Below are 20352 nucleotides of genomic sequence, written 5' to 3' on the forward strand. Positions count from 1 at the left end.
GTAACTAATGAGGAGGTATTGAATAGGATTGGGGAGAAGAGAAGTTTGTGGCACAACTTGACTAGAAGAAGGGATCGGTTGGTAGGACATGTTTTGAGGCATCAAGGGATCACAAATTTAGCATTGGAGGGCAGTGTGGAGGGTAAAAATCGTAGAGGGAGACCGAGAGATGAGTACACTAAACAGATTCAGAAGGATGTAGGTTGCAGTAGGTACTGGGAGATGAAGAAGCTTGCACAGGATAGAGTAGCATGGAGAGCTGCATCAAACCAGTCTCAGGACTGAAGACCACAACAACAACAACTTCAATTTCAAAATTCTCAATACATCACAGTTTGAGATAGGTTCATCCCAGTATTTGGTTGCATTTAGGTACTTCTCAAAGTAGTTTTGCAGGCTGGCCTACCTGTGAAAGGGTTCTTGGTTGAATACCTCCTTTCTTAGTCTTTCTTGCACTCCAGTGAACCAATATTTACCATCATAAGTGGTGCATTGCTCAGCAGCATCTCCAGCCCAGAGAGCTGTGTCCTCATAAATGTATCCAGTCAATTATCCTATTTTTTACACTTCATTCCATGAATGTGGAGGTTCTCCTGTAAATGAACAAATAAACAAGATTGAGCGAATACTCTTTTTATTGGGAGTGATCAACTGAAATTTTCTGTGCTTAATAATCTTCTTCTATAACCATCTCCACATAGCTGGTCATTGTCCTTTCTGAACTTTGTACCTGAGGTGAAATATTTGAATAAATTTGTGACTGGTTAGCTTGTGGGTTCTCCAATGACTGTGCATGAATTGGGATCCAATCAGAGTCATTGATCACTTTTTTGACTTCAGCAAGTTCTTTGGTCAAAATCTCTACATGATCACTTATCGTGGCTTGCCACAGTGAAAAGTTACCTGGTTGGGCTTTAATGTCACCTATACCATGTGTCAGATCTTTGCTTAGGGCATTCTTCCTTGTTGTGTCATTTTTTTTTTTACAGTGACCTGCACTTCTTGTTCTATCCTTTTTGTCAGCTGCACATCTGTGGCTGACATCCATGTTTTGAAATCAGTTATAAATCATTCTTTCTGCAGGTTGAATTGCACCATTAACCTTTTCTCTTCTTGTGAAGATAAATTAGAGACACAATCTGATAACTGCTTTACTGTTTCAGCTAACAAGTCTTGGTGCTATCATATCTCCTTAACCTCATTAGTTAATGTTCCAGTGGCTTCTGATAATAGTTGGTTAGCCTGATAATATCTAATATTTTGTTGGCCAATGTGACATGTGACCCAGCAATTTCATTTTGCAAATTGGCCTAACTTTAGTTAATCAGATCAATTAATTCTTGCTTAGTTGATCCTTGTTTTTTGGACATATCCTCCTATTTTTTGGTGAATACTGTAACCTGATTAAAATTTCTGTTAATGCCCTACATATGTTCTTGAATTCCGCTAGAGGATCATTTATTGGTATTTCCTGATTAGTAGGCACAATACTCTCTATGAGTCGTTGAACATGAGCTTCTTCTTTGCCTTCCATTCTTGATTACTTTGGTTAGACATGTTGTCAGGTAAAGATTGAACACACTGAAGTGGTTCTGTAGTGCCACTAATGTCACTTATTATAGAAGGAACACAAAATACATTACTGTCAGAATTACATTTCCTATTTAGATATTCTTTTACTTCATTCCACCAATTTGGATACAAGTGTTGATGAACCACAGATAATTTATTCCAGAATGCAAATTTATCTATGTCATCATCAATATGGTCCCAAACAAATTTAAAAAAAATCACTTTTATTCTCTAAGCTTACAGATAACCTACCTTTACTGTTTGGATCATTACTATGCATGACATTAATGAAAAACTGCTTTGACTCGACCAGTATTCCTTGATTCTCACTTACATCATCACATACATCACTTGCCTTACCTGTATTCTCAAATAACTATGAAACTTCATTATTTGTAAACTCCACAAAAACCTGATACTCATCATCATCTTAATCATTATTATCATCATATTCTTCCAAAATTACTTCATCAACAACATCGTTAACAAAACAATTCTCATTACTATGAAAGTCACACACCTCACCTACATTCATTTGCAATAAGCTACCAGTCTCAGACTTACCAACCTCAGTCAATTCACAGTTCTCATTCACTTCTATGTCTAATTCAGATCCAATACAGTTATTACCTGTTTCACAAACATCAATAGCATTGTTTTCTGACCAAGAGAAGAAATCATTATACCTACAACATCAAAATTCTTATTACTCTTACATTCTATTTTGTGATTAGTATCTACATCACTGTAATTAATCACAATATTCCAAACCTTTTGATCACAACATCAATGAGAAATCTGATGTTGCTTCTGTTCAACTTCAGATACTTATGCTACATTATTAATATTATTATTATTGTCTAAATGTACATGTAAATTGGGGGGGGGGGGGGGTCCTGTACTTGTGTCTCATCACACCAAAACTGTGGACCTTCACTGAGGTGGGCCATCGTTTCCTGAATAGTTGCCTCTATGATTGTTTCTCCTATTATATTGTCTTTAATTATTTACATTTTTCCCATTCTGCTGATGTTCAAAGTTTCTGTCTCTATTACCATGTTGACCCTGATTAAAGTTACTACTATCTCTGTGTCTGTAGTTGTTATCATTGTGATCTCTATCTTTTCAGTTATTATGGTATAAGTTTCTTTCTACTGCCCTATCCAGCCTGTCAACATACCACAAAAATTGTTCTAACCAATCTTCAGGTCCATGTACTAAACCTAACTGCAACCTTTCTGGTAATCAACTTTTAGTGTATCAATTAATGTCATTTCATCAAATGGCCTGTCAAGGTGGGCTAATTTCTTATGTTGATTCTTACAAATCTCTTTCAGTGTACCATCCCTATTCATATAGTTTGGATTGTTCAGAAATTCACTTTTAATTCTTCCTTGTTCAACTTCTGACCAAAATTTATTTAAAAAACTTTTTTTCGAAACTTTGATATGTCTCCCACTGACTTAAATTTAGATTTACCTAAGACAGGCTTTGCCTCCAAAACATCTTTTGGCAAATTTAAGTCAGTGATCATCACTCATGCCTGACACAAAACTATCCCTACAGTGGTGTAGAAAATCCACTGGATGTGAATTATCTGATGGAATACTTTTGATTGGAATGTTAGACCACATAATGCCATTGTTTAAGTACAGATTGTTGTGAATGCAATTTTCCTGAACTACTGAAATTTTTTGATCTAAAACATATACATTAGTTAACATACAGTTTTCAACATTTTAAGTTTTTTAACCTAAACTGCTAAAGTTCTGTTCCATTTTTCCTCTATGACCTTCTGTTGAGTCCTGACATCATTAACATTCTTCTCCTGTTGTGAAGATTGTGCAACTAACTCATTTTCCAAAACTATACATTTATTTTCTAATACATAAACTTTTTCATTCACACTTTTTAATCCATCTCAAAACCCATTTTTTTAATTCCAAAACCTGATTACTAGGTTGGTCTATTTGGTATTGTACCCTGTTCATTTTACTATTGTTTTCAGACTGTTCTGTTTTCATTTCCTCTAATTTTGATAAAATCAAATGCAAAGTATCAGTTTTCACAGTTTCTTTGCTTTCTACACTAAACATGTCTTGGCTGGGTCCTACTGCTTTCACTTCACCACATTTATTTGAAAAAATGTATCTTTATGGAAAGTACTCAGAAGTTTGCAAACATACTTTTAAAACTTTCATAAGTAATGAGTGTTGTATATTCCTTATTTACTGATAAGTCACCTGTGAGGTAAACGGTTGGTGCAAGTAACAAACATATTGTGTCATATTAGTTTTCATTTTTAACAAGAGCGTATGTTGTCTGCATTTCCATAAATTGAAACTATTGCTGATTTTGTTAGTGACCATAACCACAAAAACGTTTGAGAAAAACAGTAAATTTTATATCTACATAATTTCTCTGTTGTCGAACAGATATCTCATTTTGGCTGTCAATTGCTTCAGTTCTTAAAGGATACTGGTAATACTTGTAACCTATAAGATTCACAAACTGAGAGAAGAACAGTAAGCTTACATTAAAGTTATTGGTTTACTGTTCTCTAAAATATTGCACCAGGCACAATGTAGCCATGCAATATCTGCTGTTCTTGGGGCTGAGATGAATCAATTGCTGTTAGTTATACCAAAGTATACCAAAGTTAGTGACCACACACTCTTGGATGCATGGCTGGGAGAGAGATTGAAATTGGGGATAGAGACATAAAAGCACAAATGCTGAACATGATTTTCAAATGTTATTTTATAAATGAAAATACAGAAGTATTGCCCCAAATGAATTCTTGTTCTGCTGCAAAGATAGGTGATATTGATATTAGTATTGTTGTTGTTGTTGTTGTGGTCTTCACCCAGAGACTGGTTTAATGCAGCTCTCCATGCTACTTTATCCTGTGCAGGCTTCTTCATCTCCCAGTACCTACTGCAACCCACATCCTTCTGAATCTGTTTAGTGTATTCATCTCTTGGTATCCCTCTACGATTTTTACCCTCCACGCTGCCCTCCAGTACTAAATTGGTGATCCCTTGATGCCTCAGAATATGCTCTTCTTCTAGTCAATTTTAATGTTACTGTTTTCTACACATTGGTAAGATGGCGACGCATATAGATGTGGTAGTAAATTGGTCCATAAATTGCGAGTATTTAGCGTCAATAAGGTGCAAGTTATGCGACAAAATCGTATCAAGTGGCATTAGAATTTGTTCAGTGTTGCATATTTGGTATCATTCGCAGTGCTTCGCGAAAATAAATCAAGAAAACATATCGTGTATGTGTGGAACAAAGTGTAATGGACGTCTGGCAGCGAGTGAAATGTGCCGCGCAAATCATGAAATCATAGTACTCGAATCACTGCAGAAAGAACTGAAGGCCACAAGAAAACATGCTCTGTTGTTGGAAAACATTATTCAAAGTCTATCTGAACCATCACATAAAGAACTCGCTCAACTTCAGGAGTACAGTGAACCAAAGAAATGTGCAAAACCTAAATTTGTTTTGAGTGAGTTAAAAGTTCCGTTAAGAAATCGATTTCAACATCTAATTACGGATTGTGAATTTAAAAATGTTGAAACAAGCAACTCACACCAAGACTACGAATCGGAATCAGCGGACAGGAAATTTACAAAGGGTAATAAGTCAGTAAAACGTAACTGTCTTGATGTTGCAAACAAAGTGACTCCTAAAAACTTTAGTAGGCCTACAGTTTTGCTTGCTAACAGCCACGGAAGAGGAATTGCAGGAATTCTTCGTTTCCAGCAGGATTTCAATGTTACAAGTGTTGTGAAACCTGGAGCAGGCCTAAAAGAAGTTTTGAAAGACTATAAAAACAATAATCACGTGACACAAGGATCCATCTTCCCACAAGGATCCATCTTAGGGCCATTGCTTTTTCTTGTGCACATTAATGATCTCTCATCAGTTACACTGCCAGAAGCAGAGTTCGTTTTGTTTGCAGATGACACAAGTATTGCAATAAATAGTATGTTGAGTGTAGTTCTAGAAAGATCTGCTAATGATATTTTCATGGATATTAATAAATGGTTTAAAGCCAACTCACTGACATTAAACTTTGAAAAGACTCACTATATGCAGTTCTGAACCTGTAAGAGCTTTCCACCCAGCATATGCATAAAGTACGAAGAAGAGCAGATAGAAGAGGTCTTAAATTCCTGGGATTACAACTTGATAATAAATTCAGTTGGGAGGAGCACACCACAGAACTGCAGATACGCCTTAACAAATCTGTATTTGCAATTCGAGTGTTAGCAGACAAAGGCGACATAAAAGTGAAAAAGCTTGCATACTTTGCCTACTTTCATTCCATAATGTCATATGGTATAATATTTTGGGGTAACTCTTCAAGTCAAACAAAAGTTTTCAGAGTCCAAAAGCGTGTAATACGTATTATTTGTGGAGTAAACTCACGGACGTCTTGTAGAAACCTCTTCAAAGAACTGGGTATACTAACTACTGCCTCTCAGTATATTTACTCCTTAATGAAATTTGTCCTAAATAATATATCTCTTTTTCCAACAGACAGCTCAGTTCATACATACAATACCAGGAACAAAAATGATCTGCACAAGTACTTAAAAGCACTTACTTTAGTTCAAAAAGGGGTCCACTACCCAGGGACACTCATCTTCAATAATTTGCCAGCAAACATAAAAAATTTAGTTACAAATAGAGATCAGTTTAAAAGGAGCCTGAAAGACTTACTAGTAGCCAACTCCTTCTACTCCATTGACGAATTTTTTAATAGAAACAAATGATGTGTTGAATATATTTATACTATTATTATTGTTATTTCAGCTTAAAAAAATAAAAAATAAAAAAATGGTGACATGTTCCACATCCACGAGGATCTCCTCAACACGGATCTATGGAATGAAATCTAATCTAATCTAATCTAATCTAATCTAATCTAAACAAAGTGAATGCATTGTAATATTGGGCAGCACAAACGATCTATATAAGAATGACTATAAAAACAATAATCACGTGACACAAAGTGAATGCATTGTAATATAGGGTGGCGCAAACGATGTATATAAGAATGAACGAATAGTAGAATGAACTAATAGTAGCAAACAGAGTGCTAAGAGATGTGCTATGTACAACAGAGGATCAAAAAGTTATTGTTTTAGGCATACCACACAGACATGACTTTGCTGAATCTCCTTGTGTGAACAGAGAAATCCAGAAAACAAACAGGGTGTATAAAAAGATCTGCAAGACCACTTCAAATGCTTTTTTCCTCAGTATTGATGATCTTGAAAGATAGCACTTCACAACACATGGTATGCATTTAAATAAATGGGGCAAATCGCTGCTCAGTCAAAAGATCAAAATGTTAGTGGATACCGTTTCTCCTAGATGTAAGAAAAGTGATCCTATTCCACTACCATTGGTGAAGGATGTTTGCAAAATATCTTCCCTAACATGTACTCCAGTTGCAGCAGTAACACAACATCAGGAATCACTGATTACAAAAGAATGTGCTAGGAGAGAAGAACCTGAACTACAGTTACAACAGGTAGAATACCTCATTCAGGAACTAAGATAACAGAAACAGCAAAAGTTGCAGCATATTTAGCAAACAAGTGTACCAACAGGTGATCCAGCTGTCCATTCTGCAGCAACAGTGGGAACTCAGCCACTTAGATCATGCCATGAACAAGAAGAAGTGAGGAGACCTCCAAGAGTAGATGCAGTATCAAGTGTAGCGGGCAAATGGAAAACTGTACCTCCATTACGTCTAAATGATTTTTTAGTAGAAGGCAGCAATGGGAACGAGCCCATCAGATAAACAGTGCCAGAGATTTAATAGCCTCTCAGCAAAATAGTGCATCTGTAAAGAAAGACAGGTTTGATTTTATAATCTGTTATCTTAACATTGAAGGAGTAAGGGATAAAGAATTTATTGTCAATGACTTTGGATTAGAAAATAAGTTTGATATCTTTTGTTTAAGTGAACACTGGGCTAGTGAAAGTGAACTTACATTTATTAAATTTGACAGTTATAATCTATCCAGTAGCTACTGCAGAAAATTGCATTTAAGAGGTGTTGTGGCAATATATGTTAACAAGTCACTTAGTGGTGCAGTGACTAGATTAGATCTAGATTTTCTGTGTGATGAACAGAACTTCGAAGCTGCTCGTATAGTAATAGACAGTTTTAAGTTAGTTGTAATTTCCCTGTACAGGTCACCTAAGGGTATAACCAATGTATTTTTAGAAAAACTGGACCTGCTGTTACATGTACTTAGAGGTACTAGATGGATACATTATGATATTGTGATAGGTGGCGAAGTGAATGATGAATTCGATGTTGCAACAGAAAAACGTACTGTCACTGAACTCCAAAACCTACTAAGACAGTGCAACTTACATTCAGTCAATAACAAGCCTACAAGAGAACATGCATGTCTTGACAATATTTTTGTAAATTTTAAAACAGAAGAATCATGTTTTGTGACAGTATTTCCATACTCTGATCATGATTCAGTAGGTTCCCTCTTGATAAAAGTAATGTAAATGAGCTTGTCCCAGAAGTTGTGGTCACTAGACCAGCCACAGATGAGAAAATTGACAGGTTTCGTATGTCCCTTTCTAACAGAGATTGGTTTGGCCTGTGTTATGATGAGACATATTATATTCTAGGCAATTATCTGCCAGCAAAGGTACTATTTGATAGGTTTCTCAAAGCATTTTTGTGACACTTTAATGACTGCATACCAATAATGAAATGCAAAGTAACTGACGGAGTCCTGAAAGCAAAAGTTCCAAATAGACAAAATACATGGTATACAAAACAGCTGTCTACTATGAAAAATCAAGTTATGTTGTTGTACAAAAATACATGGTATACAAAACAGCTGTCTACTATGAAAAATCAAGTTATGTTGTTGTACAATATTTATAAAAGTCTGAAAACCAACCATGCTAAATTACCCTATGTTAGATCTAGGAATGAGTACAAGAAAGCAATTGTGGAAGTCAAACAAGCACACAATCTCAGAAGTATTGAGAAATCCATCAATAAGTGCAAAGGAGCATGGACACTAATAAATAGTGTCACCAAAGATAAAAGAAGTGACAAAATTATTATCTCTCCCCAGGAATTTAATGACTTTTTTATTAAATCAGTTGAGGAAGTAGGAACTGCTATAATTAAACCTGAAATCAGCTCATCACAGTTACTGTCAAAAAATATTGCTAGGTCATCAACAAACACAAGTACCTTCCATTTTTCTGAGGTCTCACCTGGTTTTGTGTTAAGAATAGTGAAGCAGTTAAAATCATCAGACAGTGTAGACATATATGACCTTTCTTGTAACATGCTGAAGAAAGTAATAGACTGTGTAATGTACCCCCTGACGTATCGTATAAACAAGTGTATACTGGAGGGTTTTTTCCCTGATGAGCTTAAACTGTCTAGGGTAGTTCCAGTACAAAAAAAGGAGATACAAATTCTGTCTCAAGTTACAGTCCCAGTTTTTTAAAAAGTTCTAGAATGCATAATTTACCAACAGTTATCTGTTTACTTTGATAACATAGGATTAATAAGTGGATCACAGTATGGCTTTAGGAAAAACCTGTCAACCATTGATGCCATAGACAAAGTTGTTAAATACATCCATCAAGTATTTGAAGGTAAATGCTTTGCTCGAGTGACTTTTTGTGACCTAAGAAAAGCCTTTGACTGTGTAGAACATACACTACTACTCGAAAAAATGGACATTTATGGTGTTAAAGGTAACAGCCTTAAGCTATTAAGATCATATTTACAAAACCGTAAGCAAGCCGTCTGTGTTGGGAAAGAAATGTCCAGTAAAGAACAAGTTAAGGTAGGTGTTCCACAGCGATCCGTGCTGGGCTCTTTCCTTTTCCTAATAATAATAAATAACCTGGCATCATTTATTAAATCCAGAACAGTACTCTATGCTGATGATACAACGTTTCTGAACAGCAGTAATGATCTTAATAGCCTTAAAACATGTGTTACAGAGACAATTGAGCAAGCTTCACTCTGGTTTAAAGCAAATGGGTTCTTGATTAATGAAAGCAAAACCAGTACATGGTATTTAGTTTGAAAGACAAGTTTCCATCAGATGGTAATAGTTGTGTTAAATTTTTGGGGGTATATTTGGATGATAAACTTTCTTGGAATCCACATATTAAGTATATTAGTGGTAAATTGTCTAGGGTAATCTATTTGTTAAGGCGAGTCATGCACTGTGTACCTAAAAATTATGTTACAGTATCTTACTACTCATTTTTCCAAAGCATCATATCCCATGGTATTATTTTCTTGGGAAACTCCACTTGTGTGCATGATATACTATTGCTGCAAAAGAAAGCTATTAGGAAAATTACAGGCTCACCATAAAAGGCTCATTGTAAACCTTTGTTTACTCAACAAAAAATCATGACAGTAATAAACCTATATATTTATTATGTTTTAATCTACACAAAAAAGAACTTACCTAAAGTAAAACGCAGGGCAAATATACATTGATACTGCACTAGGACAAACAGCTCTATCTATACCCCCTACCACAGACTGTCAAAACCAGTTAACAGTTATGAACTTATGTGCCACAGATTATTTAACAAACTTCCACAAGCTATACAAAATTTACCAGAGCAACAATAAAAACTCTATATGACTGGTTAGTTGTAAACCCATTCTACAACATAAAGGATTTCATGACCTGTGATATTAAACTGCAATGTTCTTAACAATTCAGTTCTTTTATAACCTGTACTGTACTGTACTGTATTGTATTATGAGTATGACTTTGTCTATTGCTGTGTGGTTTAAAGACAATAAAACTATTATTATTATTATTATTATTATTAGTTGTGCCACAAATTTCTCTTCTCTCCAATTCTATTCAATACCTCCTTATTAGTTATGTGATCTACCCATCTAAACTTCAGCATTCTTCTGTAGCACCACATTTCAAAAGCTTCTATTCTCTTCTTGTCCAAACTATTTATTGTCCAAGTTTCACTTCCATGCATGGCTACACTCCATGCAAATACTTTCAGAAACGAATTCCTGACACTTAAATCTATACTCAATGTTAACAAATTTCTCTTCTTCAGAAACACTTTCATTGACATTGCCAGTCTACATCTGATATCCTCTCTACTTCGACCATAATCAGTTATTTTGCTTCCCAAATAGCAAAACTCATTTACTACTTTAAGCCTCTCATTTCTTAATCTAATTCCCTCAGCATCACCCGATTTAATTCGACTACATTCCATTATCCTCATTTTGCTTCTGTTAATGTTCATCTTATATCCTCCTTTCAAGACACTGATCTTCCAAGTCCTTTGCTGTCTCTCACAGAATTACAATGTCATTGGTGAACCTCAAAGTTTTTATTTCTTCTCCATGGATTTTGATACCTACTCCGAATTTTAGTATTAGTGGTAAGAAACAGTTTAAATTGCCAAAACTGGACAAAGCTCCAGGGCCTGATAAAATCTCTAAAAGGTTCATATTAAATTTGCGACTGAGTTAGCCCTTTTTTAACTATAATCTACCATAGATGTCTCTAATAAAAAACAATGATGAGTGGTTGGAAAAGAGCCCAGGTCCACGCATCTAAAAGAAGTGTAGCAGAAGTAAACCACAAAACTATTGTCCAATACCCTCGACATTCATTTGTTGTAGAATCTTAGAACATATTCTGAGCTTAAACATAATGAGGTATCTTGAATAGAAGGACCAACCAACATGGATTCTGAGAACATCAGTCATTTGAAAACCAGTTTGCGCTTTTCTCATATGATATACTGAAAGACATGGATCAAGGCAGACAGTTGCCGTATTTCTCAACTTCTAAAAGGCATTCAACTCAATACCACACATAAAAATAGTATGATTGTGTGGGGTCTCAAGCAAAATATGTGGCTGGATACAGTACTTTTTGGTTGAGGACACGCGGTGTTATCTTGGATAGGGGGTTATTGACAGATGCAGAAATCATTTTGTATGCCTCCCAGGGAATTGTATTGCCACCCCTGCTGTCCCTGTTGTATATTGATGCCATTGTGAATGATATTAATAATAACTTCAGACTTTTTGTAGATGAGCTAGTTATTTATAATTGGGCAATGCTGAAAACAAGCTGCACAAATATTCAGTGAGGTCTTGATAATAATTCAAAGCAATGCAAAGATTGACAACTTGCTTTAAATATTCAGAATGTAAATGAAAAAAAAAGTATTATCCTATGACTATAATATCAATGAATCACAACTGGAATCAGTCAATTCATACAAATAGCTGGGTGTAACAATTTAGAAAGATGTGAAATGGAACAATCACATTAGCTTACTCATAGCAAAAGTAGGTGGCAAACTTTATTTTAATGGTAGGGTTTTAGGAAGATGCACTCAGTCTACAAAGGTGATAGCTTACAACTCAATGTGTCTCCCATCATACAATAATGCTCAAGAGTGTGGGACTTGCACTAAATAGGACTAACAGGGGACACTGAATATGTACAGAAAAGTACAGCACAAATGTTGACAGGTTTGTTTGAGCCACAGAGATGCTGAAGAAACGAAATTGTCAGACACTTCAAGACAGATGCAGAATATCCTGAGACAGCTTACTTGCAAGGTTTCAAGAACTGACTTTAAATAATGACTCCAGAAATATACTACAGCACTTATATATTGCTTCCATAGGGATCATGACACCCTCCATAAACCATGGACCTTGCCATTGGTGGGGAGGCTTGCGTGCCTCAGCGATATAGATAGCCGTACCGTAGGTACAACCATAACGGAGGGGTATCTGTTGGGAGGCCAGACAAATGTGTGGTTCCTGAAGAGGGGCAGCAGCCTTTTCTGTAGTTGCAAGGGCAACAGTCTGGATGATTGACTGATCTGGCCTTGTAACACTAACCAAAACGGCCTTGCTGTGATGGTACTGCGAATGGCTGAAAGCAAGGTGAAACTACGGCCGTAATTATTCCCGAGGGCATGCAGCTTTACTGTATGATTAAATGATGATAGCATCCTCTTGGGTAAAATATTCCGGAAGTAAAATAGTCCCCCATTTGGATCTCCGGGTGGGGACTACTCAAGAGGATGTTGTTATCAGAAGAAAGAAAACTGGTGTTCTACGGATTGGAGCGTGGAATGTCAGATCCCTTAATCGGGCAGGTAGGTTAGAAAATTTAAAAAGGGAAATGGATAGGTTAAAGTTAGATATAGTGGGAATTAGTGAAGTTCGGTAGCAGAAGGAACAAGACTTCTGCTCAGGTGACTACAGTGTTATAAACACAAAATCAAATAGGGGTAATGCAGGAGTAGGTTTAATAATGAATAGGAAAATAGGAATGCAGGTAAGCTACTACAAACAGCATAGTGAACGCATCATTGTGGCCAAGATAGATACGAAGCCCACACCTACAACAGTAGTACAAGTGTGTATGCCAACTAGCTCTGCAGATGATGAAGAAATTGGAGAAATGTATGATGAAATAAAAGAAATTATTCAGATAGTGAAGGAAGACAAAAATTTAATAGTCATGGGTGACTGGAATTAGAGTGTAGGAAAAGGGAGAGAAGGAAACGGAGTAGGTGAATATGGATTGGGGCTAAGAAATGAAAGAGGAAGCCGCCTGGTAGAATTGTGCACAGAGCACAACTTAATCATAGCTAACACTTGGTTTAGGAATCATGAAAGAAGGTTGTATACATGGAAGAACCCTAGAGATACTAAAAGGTATCAGATAGATTATATAATGGTAAGACAGAGGTTTAGGAAGCAGGTTTTAAATTGTAAGACATTTCCAGGGGCAGATGTGGACTCTGACCAGAATCTATTGGTTATGAGCTGTAGATTAAAACTGAAGAAACTGCAAAAAGGTGGGAATTTAAGGAGATGGAACCTGGATAAACTAAAAGAACCAGAAGTTGTACAGAGTTTCAGGGAGAGCATAAGGGAACAATTGACAGGAATGGGGGAAAGAAATACAGTAGAAGAAGAATGGGTAGCTTTGAGGGATGAAGTAGTGAAGGCAGCAGAGGATCAAGTAGGTAAAAAGACAAGGACTAGTAGAAATCCTTAGGTAACAGAAGAAATATTGAATTTAATTGATGAAAGGAGAAAATATAAAAATGCAGTAAATGAAGCAGGCAGAAAGGAATACAAACGTCTCAAAAATGAGATCAACAGGAAGTGTAAAATGGCTAAGCAGGGATGGCTAGAGGACAAATGTAAGGATGTAGAGGCTTATTTCACTAGGGGTAAGATAGATACTGCCTACAGGAAAATTAAAGAGACCTTTGGAGAAAAGAGTACCACTTGTATGAATATGAAGAGCTCAGATGGAAACCCAGTTCTAAGCAAAGAAGAGAAAATAGAAAGGTGGAAGAAGTATATAGAGGGTCTATACAAGGGCGATGTACTTGAGGACAATATTATGGAAATGGAAGAGGATGTAGATGAAATGGGAGATACGATACTGCATGAAGAGTTTGACAGAGCACTGAAAGATCTGAGTCGAAACAAGGCCCCCGGAGTAGACAACATACCATTGGAACTACTGACGGCCATGGAGAGCCAGTCCTGACAAAACTTTACCATTTGGTGAGCAAGATGTATGAAACAGGCGAAATACCCTCTGACTTCAAGAAGAATATAATAATTCCAATCCTAAAGAAAGCAGGTGTTGACAGATGTGAAAATTACTGAACAATCAGTTTAATAAGCCACAGCTGCAAAATACTAACGTGAATTCTTTACAGACGAATGGAAAAACTAGTAGAAGCCAACCTCGGGAAAGTTCAGTTTTGATTCCGTAGAAATACTGGAACACGTGAGGCAATACTGACCTTACCACTTATCTTAGAAGAAAGATTAAGGAAAGGCAAACTTATGCTTCTAGCATTTGTAGACTTAGAGAAAGCTTTTGACAATGTTGACTGGAATACTCTCTTTCAAATTTTAAAGGTGGCAGGGGTAAAATACAGGGAGCGAAAGGCTATTTACAATTTGTACAGAAACCAGATGGCAGTCGAGGGACATGAGGGAAGCAGTGGTTGGGAAGGGAGTGAGACAGGGTTGTAGCATCTCTCCGATGTTATTCAATCTGTATATTGAGCAAGCAGTAATGGAAACAAAAGAAAAATTCGGAGTAGGCATTAAAATCCATGGAGAAGAAATAAAAACTTTGAGGTTCGCTGATGACATTGTAATTCTGTCAGAGACAGCAAAGGACTTGGAAGAGCAGTTGAATGGAATGGACAGTGTTTTGAAACGAGGATACAAGATGAACATCAACAAAAGCAAAAAGAGGATAATGGAATGTAGTTGAATTAAATTGGGTGATGCTGAGGGAATTAGATTAGGAAATGAGACACTTAAAGTAGTAAAGGAGTTTTACTATTTGGGGAGCAAAATAACTGATGATGGTCGAAGTAGAGAGGATATAAAATGTAGACTGGCAATGGCAAGGAAAGCGTTTCTGAAGAAGAGAAATTTGTTAATATCGGGTATAGATTTAAGTGTCAGGAAGTCATTTCTGAAAGTATTTGTATGGAGTGTAGCCATGTATGGAAATGAAACATGGACGATAAATAGTGTGGACAAGAAGAGAATAGAAGCTTTTGAAATGTGGTGCTACAGAAGAATGCTGAAGATTAGATGGGTAGATCACATAACTAATGAGAAAGTATTGAATAGGATTGGGGAGAAGAGAAGTTTGTGGCACAATTTGACCAGAAGAAGGGATCAGTTGGTAGGACATATTCTGAGGCATCAAGGGATCACCAATTTAATATTGGAGGGCAGCATGGACGGTAAAAACCGTAGAGGGAGACCAAGAGATGAATACACCAAGCAGATTCAGAAGGATGTAGTTTGCAGTAGGTACTGGGAGATGAAAAAGCTTGCACAGGATACAGTAGCATGGAGAGCAGCATCAAACCAGTCTCAGGACTGAAGACCACAACAACAACAGGGTTCATGAAGACAAGATTAGATTAATTGCAGCATACATAAAGGCATTCGAACAATCATTCTTCCCATGCTCCACATATGAAAGTATTAGGAGAAAAACACTAATAAATGGTACAAAAGGAAGTACCCTCTCGTATGCACTTCACAGAGGTTTGCAGAGAATGGATGTAGGTGGACATTTTCATAAGCAGCTGGAAATCACACTGATTACTGTCAAGCAATTGGAAGCTGTTGCAAATGGATATATTGGGAAAGTTACAGATACCAACAATACCTCAATAATATCCACTCCTGTGGATACTGACTCCTGTACAGGAAATATAGGATATATCAGCATTCATCACCTTGACTGTGAGCAGTATGTCAGTGGAAGGGCTAGGCACTCTGTACAGGGGAGACAGGGACCAAGGGGAACTCAAGTTGTTTTGCCCATCTGTTTAACCAACAAGTTCCAGCTGTTGCCTTACATAGAAACTGAATCTGTGACATACTTCACCTACTGTGAAATGTGCTTTGTCCCATGTCGAAGGGAGGAAAATACAGAAGGGTATTAATCATCAGCACTTCAGACGTGCAGTGAATAATAGTACCTCTTAAAGAAAGGGATTTGAATAAACACAGTGTGCACTCAGTATGTGCCTAAGGGCCTCATTCAGCATGTTAAAAAGGCTATTTTGGGAGTTAGTGATGGAATGGGATGAAATCAGCTGCAGATTGCAGCGCATTTTGGGACAAACAGTGCCAGTCATCTGGGTCCCTAGCTCATATTTCAATCATTTCAGGGACTGGCAGAGAATGTTGAGAATACCAGCATTGCTCATGAAATTTCAACAAAGCTCACAAACTGTAGCATTGTTCCCAGAAAAGATCATAGCCCCCTGGTTCTGAATTAAATGGAAGGTGTGAAACAAAGACTGCAAAGGTTCTGTGACAAGCTAGGCTGAATTCATAGACTTGTGCTGTATGTTTGAGAACTGTAGGGTTCCCCTAAATGGGCCAAGGGTACACTGCACATCAGAGGCTGCTACACAAGTGCGTGACTGTTTGGGGTGAAGATGATGGTTTTTTTTTTTTTTTTTTTTTTTTTTTTTTTTTTTTTTTAAGGCAACTCGTCATTAACCTGGGAATATCTGTGTAAGATCCAAAGAAATGACCTCTACAGGAGAGAATATCAAAATCCCAATGGTTAACTGCAGAAGCATTCACAACAAAGTTCCAGAACTTGGTGAGCTCCTTAAAGCAGTGAAGCTCACATAATACTAGGTACAGAAAGCTGGTTAAGAACCATCATTAACAGCAGTGATATTTTTGAAGAGCAGTTGAGCACGTATCAAAATGGTAGGCTAATGGGAAATGGAGTGGTGTATTTGTTAGAGTAAACAGGAAACTCAAATCCACAGAGATACAAATTGAAGCCGCATGCAAAATTCTTTGGACAAGACTCATTATAGGGGATGAGCATAAACTTATAACTGAATCCTTCTATCGAACACCAGACTCACTCCCTGATGAAACTGAAAACTTCAGAGGAAACCTCAGTTTGCTAATACGTAAGTCCCCAGTCATACTGTAATCATTGGAGGAGACTTTAATCATCCATTTCAGTCAACTGGAATAAATAAAGATTTGTTATTGTGGGAAAGACAAGAAACCCTGGAAACATTGCTAAATACCGTCTGGGAGAACTACCTAGAACAGATATTTCAGAAGCATCTTCATGTTGGAAATATATTGGATCTAAGACAACAAACAGACCTGACCTCTTTGAGGGCATGCATATTGAAACTGATCTCAGTGACCGTGAGTTAGTTTTAGCAACAAAGACTACCAAAGTACAAAGGACAAATAAAAAAGCAAAAATATTTTATATGTTCAGCAAAATATATAAAGAGATGGCAACAAAGAACATGAAATATTTAGCTCAAGTCAGGAGCATGTAGAGGAACTATGGCTGAAAAATAAAAGAATAGTTGGCCGTGTTCTGCAAACCATTGCTGAAGGGCAACAGCCAGATTCCATACTCCAAGATTTCCAGAAAGCATTTGGCATTGCACCCCACTGTAGACTGTTATGGAATAGGTTCCCAGATATGTAAATGGTAGAAAGACTCCTTAAGTAATGGGACTGAGTACATTGTTCTAGACAGTGGGTGTTCGTCATAGATAAGGGTATCACCAGGAGTGCCACATGAAAGTTTGATAGGCCCACTGTGATTCTCTATTTATATAAATGATCTGATGACTGGGTGAGCAGCAAACTGTGTCTGTTCGCTGATGAAGCTGTAGTATACAGAAAGGTGTCATCATTGAGTGGCTGTTGGAGGATGCTAGAAGACTTAGACAACATTTCTACTTGGAGTGATGAATGGCAGCTACCTCTAAATGTAGAAATAATATAAGTTAATACAAATGAGTAGGAGAAACAATCCTGCATTATTCAAATACATGATTAGTAGTATACTGCTCAACACAGTCATTTCAGTCAAATATTGAGGTGTAACATCCCCACCATAGCCAACAATGGTACACAACGCCACAACAGGCTACAGCAGTCCACTCACCCCTCTGCCGCCCCACACTGAACCCAGGGTTATTGTGCAGTTTGGCCCCCAGTGGACCCCCCAGGAACATCCCACACCAGACAAGTGTAATCCCAATGTTTGCATGGTAGGGTAATGATGGTGTATGCATATCACAACACTCTGAGCGGAGAAAATCTCCGACCCGCTGGGAATCAAACCCAGGCCCTTAGGATTGACATTCTGTCGCACTGACCACTCAGCTACTGGGGGCAGACGATTGACAAATTATCCGACGGCAGTCTAAGTAATGCTGTTATTCTCTAGTAAAAGAAGCTTTGCTTCTTACATCAAATTGTCTGTCCCTCAATATTATCAAGACTCTGTTCATTCAGTCTCACACAGAAAACAAAAAGCAGGAAGCGGTTGAAATAAAATGTAGTGACAGAAATAATGATAGTGAATCTTCAAAATTCCTGGAATTACATATTAAAAACAGGCTGAACTGATAACTTCATATCCTCAATCTATGTAAAAGACTGAATTTGGTAGCATCTGCCATTTGCTTGATTACATCTGTTTGTGATTTGGAAATAATGAAAGCTCCATACATTGGAGATTTTCATTCACTTATAATATATGCCACCACATTATGGGGAAACCAATCATGAACAAATATAGTCTTTATATCTCAGAACACTATCATGAGAATTATAAACAGAGTCCATCCTTGATTATATAGCATAAATTCATTCAAGCAGCTGAGGATCCTCACTGTACTTACCAGTAAATTTTTTCACTTACATGCTTTATTGATAAACTTAGTACAATTTACGAAACAAACAGTGTATTTCATGATAGTGGTACAAGAAATAAACATGATCTTCTGAAAGATATAAAAAAACCTCAGTGTGGTTCAGAAAGGAGTACATTACTGGATCATAAATGTGCACAATAAACTCCCGGTTCTTGTCAAAGCAGGAAATGCTTCATTAGAGATCTGACTAAATACTGAAAACAGCTGTATCTTTTGGGTAACTCATATCTTTAAAGGAATTGATGATAGTGTGAAATACTTGATAAACTGTGTGTGATTTTAAGCATTACTACACTCCTGGAAATGGAAAAAAGAACACATTGACACCGGTGTGTCAGACCCACCATACTTGCTCCGGACATTGCGAGAGGGCTGTACAAGCAATGATCATACCCACGGCACAGCGGACACACCAGGAACCGCGGTGTTGGCCGTCGAATGGCGCTAGCTGCGCAGCATTTGTGCACCGCCGCCGTCAGTGTCAGCCAGTTTGCCGTGGCATACGGAGCTCCATCGCAGTCTTTAACACTGGTAGCATGCCGCGACAGTGTGGACGTGAACTGTATGTGCAGTTGACGGACTTTGAGCAAGGGTGTATAGTGGGCATGCGGGAGGCCGGGTGGACGTACCGCCGAATTGCTCAACACGTGGGGCGTGAGGTCTCCACAGTACATCGATGTTGTCGCCAGTGGTCGGCGGAAGGTGCACGTGCCCGTCGACCTGGGACAGGACCGCAGCGACGCATGGATGCACGCCAAGACCGTAGGATCCTACGCAGTGCCGTAGGGGACTGCACTGCCACTTCCCAGCAAATTAGGGACACTGTTGCTCCTGGGGTATCGGCGAGGACCATTCGCAACCATCTCCATGAAGCTGGGCTACGGTCCCGCACACCATTAGGACGTCTTCCGCTCACGCCCCAACATCGTGCAGCCCGCCTCCAGTGGTGTCGCGACAGGCGTGAATGGAGGGATGAATGGAGACATGTCGTCATCAGCGATGAGAGTTGCTTTTGCCTTGGTGCCAATGATGGTCGTATGCGTGTTTGGCGCCATGCAGGTGAGCGCCACAATCAGGACTGCATACGACCGAGGCACACAGGGCCAACACCCGGCATCATGGTGTGGGGAGTGATCTCCTACACTGGCCGTACACCTCTGGTGATCGTCGAGGGGACACTGAATAGTGCACGGTACATCCAAACCATCATCGAACCCATCGTTCTACCATTCCTAGACCGGCAACGGAACTTGCTGTTCCAACAGGACAATGCACGTCCGCATGTATTCCGTGCCACCCAACGTGCTCTAGAAGGTGTAAGTCAACTACCCTGGCCAGCAAGATCTCCGGATCTGTCCCCCATTGAGCATGTTTGGGACTGGATGAAGCGTCGTCTCATGCGGTCTGCACGTCCAGTACGAACGCTGGTCCAAC

General features: G+C 38.1%; 1 protein-coding gene across 3 annotated transcripts in view; it reads left to right on the plus strand.

The window, feature by feature from the left end:
* LOC126355070 (putative fatty acyl-CoA reductase CG5065) overlaps positions 1 to 20352 on the plus strand; it is a 281962-nt gene that overhangs the window by 175428 nt on the left and 86182 nt on the right. The gene's annotated exons all lie outside the window — the stretch shown is intronic.

This window comes from Schistocerca gregaria, chromosome 3 (genome assembly GCF_023897955.1).
Source record: "Schistocerca gregaria isolate iqSchGreg1 chromosome 3, iqSchGreg1.2, whole genome shotgun sequence".
Classification (NCBI taxonomy): Eukaryota; Metazoa; Arthropoda; class Insecta; order Orthoptera; family Acrididae; genus Schistocerca; species Schistocerca gregaria.